General features: G+C 34.8%; 1 long non-coding RNA gene across 2 annotated transcripts in view; it reads right to left on the reverse strand.

Annotated features, from left to right (window-relative positions):
* Positions 1 to 2,635: 2,635 nt before the first annotated feature.
* Positions 2,636 to 11,681, reverse strand: part of LOC108367232 (uncharacterized) — a 10,783-nt gene continuing 1,737 nt past the window's right edge. For both annotated transcript variants that reach the window (XR_001848220.1, XR_001848219.1), the window contains exons 2-3: positions 3,028 to 3,528; positions 2,636 to 2,877 (exon numbers count right to left, since the gene is read on the reverse strand). This is a non-coding gene — a long non-coding RNA (uncharacterized LOC108367232). The remainder of the gene's footprint in view (positions 2,878 to 3,027; positions 3,529 to 11,681) is intronic.

An 11,681-nucleotide genomic window follows, 5' to 3' on the forward strand; every position in this document is an offset into this window, starting at 1 on the left:
CAGTGTGAGGGTGTAAGAAGTGATCGAACACCAAAATCGTTAAGTAATCAGCTTAAAGTTTTGATCTCAAAGCAGCACCTTACGTTGTCTTCAAACTAGCAACTAGGTATGCACATATGTAGTTATATGAGTTTGTGCAAACCTAGGGCCTAATAAGTAACAGAAAACCGACAGTCGTGAGATCAGCCTATGAGCGTTGATCAGCCATGCTTTAGAATCAAAGACTCAGGCGTTAATTACGAAGTAATATCCTGGAATAATTTTTTGCATCAAGCGAAAAAAAAAATAATAAAAAAAAATTTCTAACAAAGATAGTGGTATCTTTTTTTTGAGAATTCTCAGTGCAGTGCGAGTACTTGAAGACTGACGACGCGTTTCACAATGAAAGTCCTTAGCTTGGCCTGCACAGGTCCGTGGGGTAATAATTTCCCACAAGGTGTGAGTGACGTATCCTTTGTTTGTCACATCTACAGTTATATTTAAAGTTTTTTTTTCAGAAAACTGCTTTTGAGACTATAAGTAAAAATGGTGGTGTGTTTGTTNAAAAAAAAAATAATAAAAAAAAATTTCTAACAAAGATAGTGGTATCTTTTTTTTGAGAATTCTCAGTGCAGTGCGAGTACTTGAAGACTGACGACGCGTTTCACAATGAAAGTCCTTAGCTTGGCCTGCACAGGTCCGTGGGGTAATAATTTCCCACAAGGTGTGAGTGACGTATCCTTTGTTTGTCACATCTACAGTTATATTTAAAGTTTTTTTTCAGAAGTATTGGCTTTGAGACTATAAGTAAAAATGGTGGTGTGTTTGTTAATAAGAAATAATATGGATTTTCATAAAAAAAAAATCGGAAAAAGAAAATTGTGATCTTAGTTTTAATTTAAGTTTCTTGAGTTCTCAAGAAAAATCAGAAATACATTTTTATTATTTCTGTTGCTTAAGAAATTACTTTTCTGTTGTTGTAAATTTTCGGGAAGAAGTAAATTCTCGAGCATTTTTTTCTTGAGGGCTGCATACTATTTTAAGAAATTTTTATAGAAAAAAAATTCCCTCCTATTGCTTGTGCGGCATCAGTGGGAGCTGCATAAAGCCATTTAAAATTCAGTATTATAAATACATATGTAAGTTTTATAGACATTATATTTTTCATTTTTAAATATGTAAAACCTTTTTTAAATTAATGGCACTCCTAAATTTTTATACAAGCATTAGGCCAGTTCCTTTTTTTTCTTAAAAATTACTTGTTTGTTTTTGCATACCACACACTTGTGGGAAAATATGTACATATTTCTTCATAATAGATAGGGCTGATGATTTTACCCGGGTAGTCTAAAGATTACCTGGGTACCCAGGCACCCGTGCAAGTGCAGAAGGTTCAATTTAAGCGTATTTGTAATTATAAGTACACAACGCATGCAAACAAACGTCCTTAAAGGACAAATCTAAGCTAACTTGCTCCACGAAAATTTTATTTTATAAGTAAATATTTTCAATGTGTTTTATAGGCGTCTTTGGAAGAAGTATCTCATATCTGTATTTACTGCCGCACGTGTGCTTCTTTCAATGTATGAAAAACTTTCCCACACCCTGCCCGGGTAAGTATAGCCCGTTTACCCAGTACCTGTCGTTGTGCTTAACTAATTAAGCCAGTAACATTTTGACTAGTTTTGGCTATTTCTGATACTTATTTAATGGTTGTTTTCGCGTTGATTTTTGATAATTTTTTTTTTTTGTGGAGGGTATGTGTTTGCAAGAAAAAATTAAAATTTAATATCCATTTGTTAGAGTTACTTACCGCTTTTTGATAGATGGGTCTTCCATAGGTTTTCACGATTTTAGCGAATGTTTGGAATGTAACGAAATGTAAGTAAAATACTATTTCACACAGTAACTGATAAGGCCGTTCAGGAGGAAAATTGTAATTACGATGCATGTATTCGACAAGTTGTAAGTGGGAAATTACTAAGCAAATCCAATAACGGGCACTTTAAACAACATTTTGAAAAAGTATCACAATTATTTATTAACTTTCATTCTTGTTATTGCTTTTTTCAGAACTTTTATTTGAATAAAGTTTTTTACTTTACTTATATTATTTCTTAATTTTTTGGAGCCGCCTTTTTTAATTTTTTTGTCAGCAGCGAATCAGAAAATCAACTTTTAAGAGATGTGTCGAATTGTTGAGTGTAGAATACCCGAGTATGTACATATGTATGAATGTATGCACATATCAAGATTTTGATGCTCTCTTTTCCATTCCAATTATATCGCGGATGTTTTTATTTTTGGTATTTTGCACGATTTTCACGTTTTCTTTAGAATGTTTTGTAAATTGAGTTTCGCGCAATGCGTGTCTGAAGCTGGAATTCCAAAACGAACAAAAAACTGATATTGTGGTCGGAAAGTATCGAAATAGTGTAAAGCAAATTACACATTTAGCACTTTTAATCGTATAATGCAAATTCGCAGAAATACGTTTGTATGTACAAATTTATACATATAGTACATACAAAGCTATTGATACTCGTCGTAAGCAAGAGAAAAGCANTTTCATTCTTGTTATTGCTTTTTTCAGAACTTTTATTTGAATAAAGTTTTTTACTTTACTTATATTATTTCTTAATTTTTTGGAGCCGCCTTTTTTAATTTTTTTGTCAGCAGCGAATCAGAAAATCAACTTTTAAGAGATGTGTCGAATTGTTGAGTGTAGAATACCCGAGTATGTACATATGTATGAATGTATGCACATATCAAGATTTTGATGCTCTCTTTTCCATTCCAATTATACCGCGGATGTTTTTATTTTTGGTATTTTGCACGATTTTCACGTTTTCTTTAGAATGTTTTGTAAATTGAGTTTCGCGCAATGCGTGTCTGAAGCTGGAATTCCAAAACGAACAAAAAACTGATATTGTGGTCGGAAAGTATCGAAATAGTGTAAAGCAAATTACACATTTAGCACTTTTAATCGTATAATGCAAATTCGCAGAAATACGTTTGTATGTACAAATTTATACATATAGTATATACAAAGCTATTGATACTCGTCGTAAGCAAGAGAAAAGTATTGCAAATTTTTTCCACTAACTATTCGTTCACTTTGTATTAATAAGTTTTGCTTCAAATATGAGTACTTTTTAATTGTAGTTCTACTGTTGAAGGTGCAATGCAGTGCAGATTTAATGCAGCATTTGTTATTGTTGCTACGTTATGTTTTCATTTCGCTTTGTTATCGAAAAGCTGTTGCCAAGTGGCCGCGACCATTTAGATATTTTTTCTTTTGTTAAGTTTATTCGTCGTTTTATTATTTAATTGTGTATTATTTCTTCTTCGTTCACTTCATTTTTTAATCTCGAACTTATGTATGTTAGCATTTTGCTTCATATTCGTTGCTTCTACTCTATTTAAAATATGTATAGTGAATACTGCTTTCATATATTGTGCATGTATGTACATATATAGATTGTGCACTTCTATTTTGCATGCAAAGCATATGAGCTCCTTAATTAGCTTTTTACTTTCATTAAATCACTGGAAAATATCGATTATTAAGTATACATACAACACCACATAAATTTACAATATCAAATCATGAAATCATCGCGCACAACTCGTCAACGGCAACTGGTTCTAGATGTGCTTTCTAACATCAAAGTTTCGGTGTACGCTCAATTTGTACCTCGGCCTAGTGCCCGTTCTCTGCAGCCCTAACTATTTATTACGTTCAAGTAAATATATGTATAGTTTTTACATACATGCATAGCCACATTCATACATACATCTAAAAAATGAACCTCACTCTCTCACCAACATCCAACTCTTAAAATATACGATCTATCTGCATTCTGCGCGTGGTTATTGGGCTTTTTTATGAACACGATTGTTCTCATTTCAGCCAACGCGCATTACCAGTCTGCCTGCCCCGCCCCCTAACCCGATTCCGAACGCAACCCCCTCATCTATGTGATACTGTTAAGACAATTCTTTCATATTTCTTCTCTTCTGATCTCCTTCAAGATCAGGTTTTAGCCACCGTTTTCTGATTGCTGCGGTTATGCTCGTATGAATGCTTGCGCGCTTGTCCAGCTCAAAAATACTGGCATAGAAAAAATTATTAAAAAACAGGTAATAGTGTAGGTTGTGGACTCCAACGAAAATACGTACATATATCCAAAATGGTCGAAAGTGGTATCATCGTGGCGCATTANAAATTATTAAAAAACAGGTAATAGTGTAGGTTGTGGACTCCAACGAAAATGCGTACATATATCCAAAATGGTCGAAAGTGGTATCATCGTGGCGCATTAAAAACCATTGCGTTTAAGTGAACTTTGTTAGTATTAAATTCATATTAGTAAATGCACTAATAGTGAAGTGAAAAAGTGGAAGAAACAACCACAATTTACATGGCGAACTAAGCTCAGTGGCTTTGTAAGACGGAGTCGCTGGTTCAACAGTGAACCCGATGAAGAAGTCTCGAAGTCTTGCAAGGCACTTGCAGGGTGCACGGATTCAATAGGTTTTTTCTCATAGAAAAGGCAGTTTTTACCGTGCAATTCGTGTACTCGATAACCCCCTACTCTTTAAAATTTAATTAACAGCACATATCGAGCCATAACGGCCAAAAAAATGTAAGCGACATTTTTTTCAAATTATTTTTGATGCAGAAATATTCCTATTCTGCATCAAAGTTATTGAAAAAATTGTCGATTACGTATAAAACTAAAAAATAATTCAAAGATGTGTTTCGGGAAAAATTCGTTATACTTAAGATGCGCTCGAAATTCCTAAGTAATACATTTTTTTTAATAAAAGTAAATGTGTTAATTCTAATAAATTATTACAGTTCTATGCCTATTTTCCTCGATTTCGCAGCAAGTTTGTATACACAAAACTCTTTCCACTGTAGGAGAAGTCAATGTTACATTGTGCTTGTTATAGGAAGAGTTACTAGAATAGTAAATAAATTAAATATATTTGGTAACACGTCATTTCCAAACAGTCTTTGGCCTATCTTCAAGTTTCAAATTGAAAGAAAGTTGTATTCCAAATACCTATCTCCATTTTAACACATCAAAACAAAACTTCCATCCAAATCATCAGAGTAAAAATCAAATAATTTCTTTAAGTAAATTACTTATTGCATTATTGTCAGTTTGAACACCTTTTCCGGAAAAAGGACAATTAATCTAAGTTTCGCGATTGTTTTTAACCGACTTCAAAAAAACAGGAGGTTAACTTTTGACGGCGTGCAACGTTTTCGATAACTCCTTTATCGGAAATTTGGTACATCAAGGGCGAACCCATACTACTTAATTTGATTTAGTTCCGATCATTGGATCATGAAGAGACTAACGAAATTTCTAGCAATAATAATACTTAAGTTGGCGCTTACACAATATGTTAGTGTTTGGCCGAGCTTCTCCTCCGATTTGTGGCGTGCGCCTTCATGTTGTCACTCAAAGGGGAGGGACCTAAGCTGAAGCTCCGTAATGATTGAATGCAATTGTATATAAGCTGCTCCATAACCGAAGTCTGAAAAGCCTGAAAGATGCTAAATTTCATTTCATTTCATTTCGTCTCGCGGGACGACTATTTTAAGATGTAAATTATTTTCGTCTTCTCATAATAATTAAGTATATGGGATTTTTATATTTTTACGCCTCTCGGGACGTTTATTTCAAGACGACAATGATTTACGTCCCGCGAGACGAAAAAAAAGATATTTCTCGTAAATAATTATTATACAAAGACGAAAAAATTTCTCTTAAAACAAGGCGACGTTTTTGATCTCAAATATTAGGATAATAATTATTTTAGGTCTCTGATTTTAACATTAATGTGAAAAACGGAAAAAAAATTCTGAATGAATTGAAATTAAATAGTAAAAGAGTATCACATTTTGTTCGACCTCTCATTTTATAATCGCATCTCACTGGTCGGAAAACTCATCGTAATGCTGGATTCCACTAGGCATTAAATGGCAAAAATGACATATGAGAAAGTTTGGCATTAAAAAATATTTGTGTCATTACGTTAAAAAAATTGTTATTATGTTCATTTCCACATGGAATTTTTTTAAATGCCATATATTTTTTGCCATTTTAATGCCTAATGGAAATTCAGCATAACACTTCTGGATATTTGTTAACAATTTGCTACTAAATTTTTTATAAAATAATCTTTTTGAATTTCAAAAAGAGAAAATTCAAAGAATAGTTTTTATAATGAAAATGTTTACAAATATGCACTGCAGAATGTCAAGAAATTTCAAGCAGGAAAAGGCCTGAACAACTTTGAAAGCTGCAACGCCTGAAAACCCTGCTGCGGAACCTCAGCACTACAATTTTGCGACGGCTCCGAAGGGCAATTGTATTTTTTATGAGAAACTGATTTTCATGGCAGAATTCACTCGGCGGTTCACCATTGCCTGCCGAGGGGCGGCCGCTATTAGAATTTGTCTTTGTGTTTTTGATGTTGGTCCGAAATTGGGCTCGAACCCAGGCCTGCAGAATGGTAGTTCACTCTGCCAACCACTACACCAAGTCACCGGTCAAGTTAGACATTCAAGGTTACAATAATTCGCATAAAGCTGAAAATTGGTACGTGATTTGCAAATACTATTATAAATGAAATGTCAAAATCCCCATCGATCTCACGTTTTATTTTATTTATTTAAAATGATTTTTTTTTTTTAATTTATTTCAATCGCCTCCGATTGTTCAAAATTTAATATTTTCACAAAATGATTCGATCAAGTACACAAATGAGCAACATCTTCGAAAAAAATTGCCGAAAATTAACAGTAAGTGTTTCTGAGATATCTAATTAAAAAGCTCGAAATTTTTACGAAAATTTGTTGATTATTTTTTAATGTTGCACGAAGATCAAAACTTTGATTTGTACAGGTTTTGTTAAAAAGTAAACTATATTTTTATAAACAGCTACTTAAAATTAAAAAATAATAAAATAAATAGCCAAAGCTTGTCTATATATGTATATGATAAGCACTATAGTTTTTTTTTATCATCTAGTAATTTGCTAAATTATGCGCATATATACACGTAAATAGACAAAATACTAAATATTTATTCGTTACGATATTTTCAGTCAGATGAAAATGCAGTTATACTTTTCGTTTTAGCCGACTTCCAAAAAAGGAGGAGGTTATCAGTTCGTCAGAATATTTTTTTTTATGTATGTTACCGCATAACTTTGGACCATGTCAACCGATTTCGATAAATCATTTTGCATTGGAAAGGTATGTGTCTCAGAGGTGGTCGCATACTAATCTTGTTTAGATCCGATCATTGGATCATGAAATATATTTATATGATAATTAAAGTCGGTTTTGTTTTTTGCTTAAAAATTACTTGTTGATTACTCAACTTGCTTTGACAACACAGAACAGCTGATGATATGACACTTCAGGAGCTTCTGGCAAAGAAAGAACCTTATTTACTCCGGGAAAGGCTTTATGGTAATTGTTTACTAACTTTATCTCTAATCCAACGCTGGGCTGGCTCACTGGACTTGAATGCTACTGGAATAATGAAACGGGGATTAATATACAAAAAAACATTACATTTTCAAAATAGGCTAAAACGCCTTATACAAGTAATTGTACTTAATCCTTTTAAAGCTAGTCATATTTTGCTCGCGACTGTATACCATTCTACAGTCCAACTGTGGTATCCACTCTAAAGGAGAAGTATTGCCTCAGGGAGATTTTTCCTTTATGAAAATTAGCCATAACAATTAAGTAATTCCTAAAATACAACTCGACTGAAACAAAAATTCTTTACTTTTAAAATGTCTTTGAATATTACTTTTGATTTACGGGTGACTAAGAAATTGTTTTGTCACGACAATTTTGTCTAAATTAATTATAAAATAAAAAAATAAAAAATGTCTGGGCGTGGTCTACGGTCAGGGAAAGGGGTAGTTATGTGGCATTTAAATTGAAATTAGCATGGAGTAGTTGACGTAAATGAGCAAATGCAAATCTATTTTATGTACATATGTATGTATGTACATACGTACACGTGTATAGTATATATGTTTATATTTTTAATGTTTTTTCTCGTAGTTGTAGTTTTAATATATATATATATTTTTTTTCAGTACTTGTCGTCTTCATTAAGGCTCTTGTTCTTTGGAATCTCCTCAAGCTCCCAAAAGGCACTCAGTTGCTTGTCCAGACTAACTTCGCTGTAGTATGAGACGATATTCGTTCCTGGATTCGAGGTATCAGTTCGCCCTGTTATTATCCAGCCAAATACTGTTTCTTGGGTCCATTGTTGTTGCATGTGGTACTCGGCTTGTTATAGGACTCGGGGGAGATCCATTAGTCGCTTTAGTGATCGGGGTGTATTCTCCAGATCACGCAAGTTATACTTATGTGTTGACCCATGTGTCTTTTTTCCGAATTCACGCTCATACTTAGCATACCCTCGACATAACTCCAAATATTCACCTTCGTTTATATATATATTACCTTAATGCGGAAATTATCGATGAGGCTGGTAGCTCCGGTGTTCTTCCTTGATGATTCAAAAGAGAAGTGAAGGAATAAATTAAATCGCGTTAGTTGCGGACCGCCGGACAAACACCGATATAGAAGGGGAAAGTTAACGAAAGTTCGTTGTCCGGCGAGAAGGACTTGCTAACGGCCCAAGTCTTCGCGTTAATACGTATGTGTATACATACGTGCGCATGTATAGTTATATACACACGCATGCGTACACAAATACGTATTTGAGTGAGTTAGAGAAAATGGCATTAGGGTGGAGCTTTTTGAAATATTTAGGCTGAAGGCCTAAACATGCCGCCCCCCTTGCGGGACGCAACATCTGTGCTTGGGAAACGCTCGAGCTACCAGCTTCATATGTTCTTACAATTACAAAACAAGTGTGTGAATTCATGTATGTTGTGCTGTTGAGAGCGGCGCCACCATCACCAAGATCTTCGACGGCCGGTTCCATCCTTTTTCCCCTAAAACACCTAGTAAATCATAGAGTGAAAATCATGGGATACAAGCATGGTTATAATTCAATGCACTTTATTTCATTACAAAAAAATTCAAATAATTCACATCTTATTTTGGTTTTTTAAATAAGTTAAATTTACGCCGGCACGCCCCTGACAGCACCCAACCAAAAATAGTGCTTTGCGCAATGAGGGGGCCAAACGACGTCGGTAAAGTTCCGGGCAAGATTAGGTCCGCATATACGTCCGACCCAAGGGCAAGGCGTATCGGTGCTGATGCGAAAAAATTTGGATCCGCAAGCCGAATTGGATATACGGCGTAGCAACTGAGGGATCCACATTAGTCCTAGGTGAGACATGGCTGTAGTGGGGTATAATAAGCGCATGGGTCGCCACCCGCTTGTTCTGCCCATGCTTGCCCCTTATGCATAGGAAACACCCTCGTTGCCCGCCGATATAGGTTTCCTGAAGCCCTAGCTCTTGGGCCAGATCCGCGGACAAGATAGTGTTCGGCGCGCAAGCATAATAAAAGAAATTATGCCAAAATATATATCGGGCGATTTTGAATAAAGAATAAAAATGTTAATTAAAAATAGAAAAAAAAAAGTTCTTTTTAACAAATGTATTTTTGCGTATAATTCGTTTCTGCGTAGGCGGCGTGCGGCCACACTTAGGGATTATAACCCTCAGGCAGTAGAATTCTCCTTTCTGTGTTGCCAAAGAAGGGGGGCTGAACACATTTTGCAGAGAACACCTCTCTGCGTAGGCGGCCTTCGGCCGCACTTAGGGATTATAACCCTCAGGCAGTAGAATTATCCTTTCTGTTTTGCGAAGAAAAGGAGCTGAACACCTTTTGCAGAGAACACCTTTGTACACTTTTAATGCTGACTGGGTTATATCCTATCTTCTTGTGTCTCTCATTCTTTGGAATATTTTGGAGTTTGACAGCTGAACTCCTCTATTTAATCTAATTGGTTAATATTAAAGTCGTGAAGAAAGTTATAACTAATCGAGTGAAGTGTAAAGTGAAGGGGTATACAAAAATATATTAGTGAAGTGGCTGCAAATATTCTGCTTGTACACTCATAATAATTTAACAATGAATTTTTCATAAAAAAGCTGTAATATACTAAAAGTTTTTATTTGCTTGGTAGTGCGCACTCTAACTAAACATATATTGAGTGTAAATATCATGTAAATTTAGTGGAAAGTGCACTAAATATTGTGAAATAGTGCCATACAAGTTTTTTAAACTTACAAAATTTAACAACAAATTACTTAAAAACCATAAGGTTCCGCGGTTTGAAAATTTACAGTTGTCTATGTACCCCCTCTGCCTTAATTCCGTAGGTAAAAGTGCACATCAGCGGAACCAGGCCAAAATTGACCAAAAAAAATCAAGAGGGGTATCAATCGGCGCGTTTTAACGCGAATAATAACAATCCGAGACCGGAATTTAAGATTTTTAATCAATTTAAGAATTATTCCCTAAGTTCCCTAGGGAACCTTTAGAAAAATGGCCAAAATTCACAATTTTCACTTGCGTCCACAGTATTTTTGCGTAGAGTTCCTTTCTGATGTAGCCTTGGGAAAGGATGAGGTAACTAGAATTCCCTTTCTGTGTGGTAAACCTGGGGCTACCGTCCCAGTGATGCCTATTATGGTCACTGGTGTTTTATAAAAATGTCTTGTATATAAAACAAAAAAAGTGCAAAGCGAAAAGTGCGAGTGGTTTTTGCGAATAACTCTTCAATGAATTAAAAATGTTAATTTCCGGTCTCTGATTATTATTATTGGCGTCAAGACGCGTCGATTGATACCACTCTAGTTTTTTCCGTCCATTTTGACCTGGTTCCGCTAAAGTGCACTACTACCATTCCATACTCCGTGGTTACTATTCTAAAATTTTCCCAAATCTACCAAAACGAAACAAAATTTAACTTCTTACAAACCTAATACCATGTTCTGACCGAAATCGAAAACATGTTTTCGTTGCTAAAACTGGTTTTCGACCTAAATCTTGTAATATCTGTCAAACCAAAACTAGTTTTCGCTGAAAACTACTTGAAAACTCACGTTCCACTCATTCCAATCGGTGTCTTCACTAGTTTTTTTCCATTATTTCTCGAAGTGGAAGTCATATTTTATCATCTTTAATATGCCATTTCGGATTTATTGTTAATTGGCTGGCCAAAGTAAAATAAGAATGAAAGTAAGAGGTTGCTAATAAAAATAAAAAGAGGGAAAGGCTTTTTGGTTTTGTTTTTGTGTAGCAAAACTGTAATCAGAGGATGTAAGAAATGTCAACAAAAACACTAACAGCCGGTGTGAACAGCCTTCAGCTCACAAACCCAAAACTCGTTTTGGTAATTCTCTAGGGGGGGGTAACAACCCCTAAAAAAGGGGCGGAAAAGTCGGGAGGGGTACCAAACGACGCGTTTCGGCCCCCCTAATAACAATCCGGAGGGGGGAGGTAATATTATTAACCATTTAAAAGTTATGAACAAAAACACTACTAAAACGTTTCCGGTTATTATTTTATGCAAACCAAATCATTTATTCACTTTTATTTTATATATTTCGTTAATAAAACAGAGTAAACAAACTTTGCGCCTGCTAAAATTATTATAACCTCAAATCGCTGGTATTGCCACTTTATATCGCGCGATTTTTTATTAAAAATTTTCATTATTTAT

This window comes from Rhagoletis zephyria, unplaced genomic scaffold (assembly GCF_001687245.7).
Source record: "Rhagoletis zephyria isolate East Lansing unplaced genomic scaffold, Rhagoletis_zephyria_1.1 Rzeph_scaffold_02598, whole genome shotgun sequence".
Lineage (NCBI taxonomy): Eukaryota > Metazoa > Arthropoda > Insecta > Diptera > Tephritidae > Rhagoletis > Rhagoletis zephyria.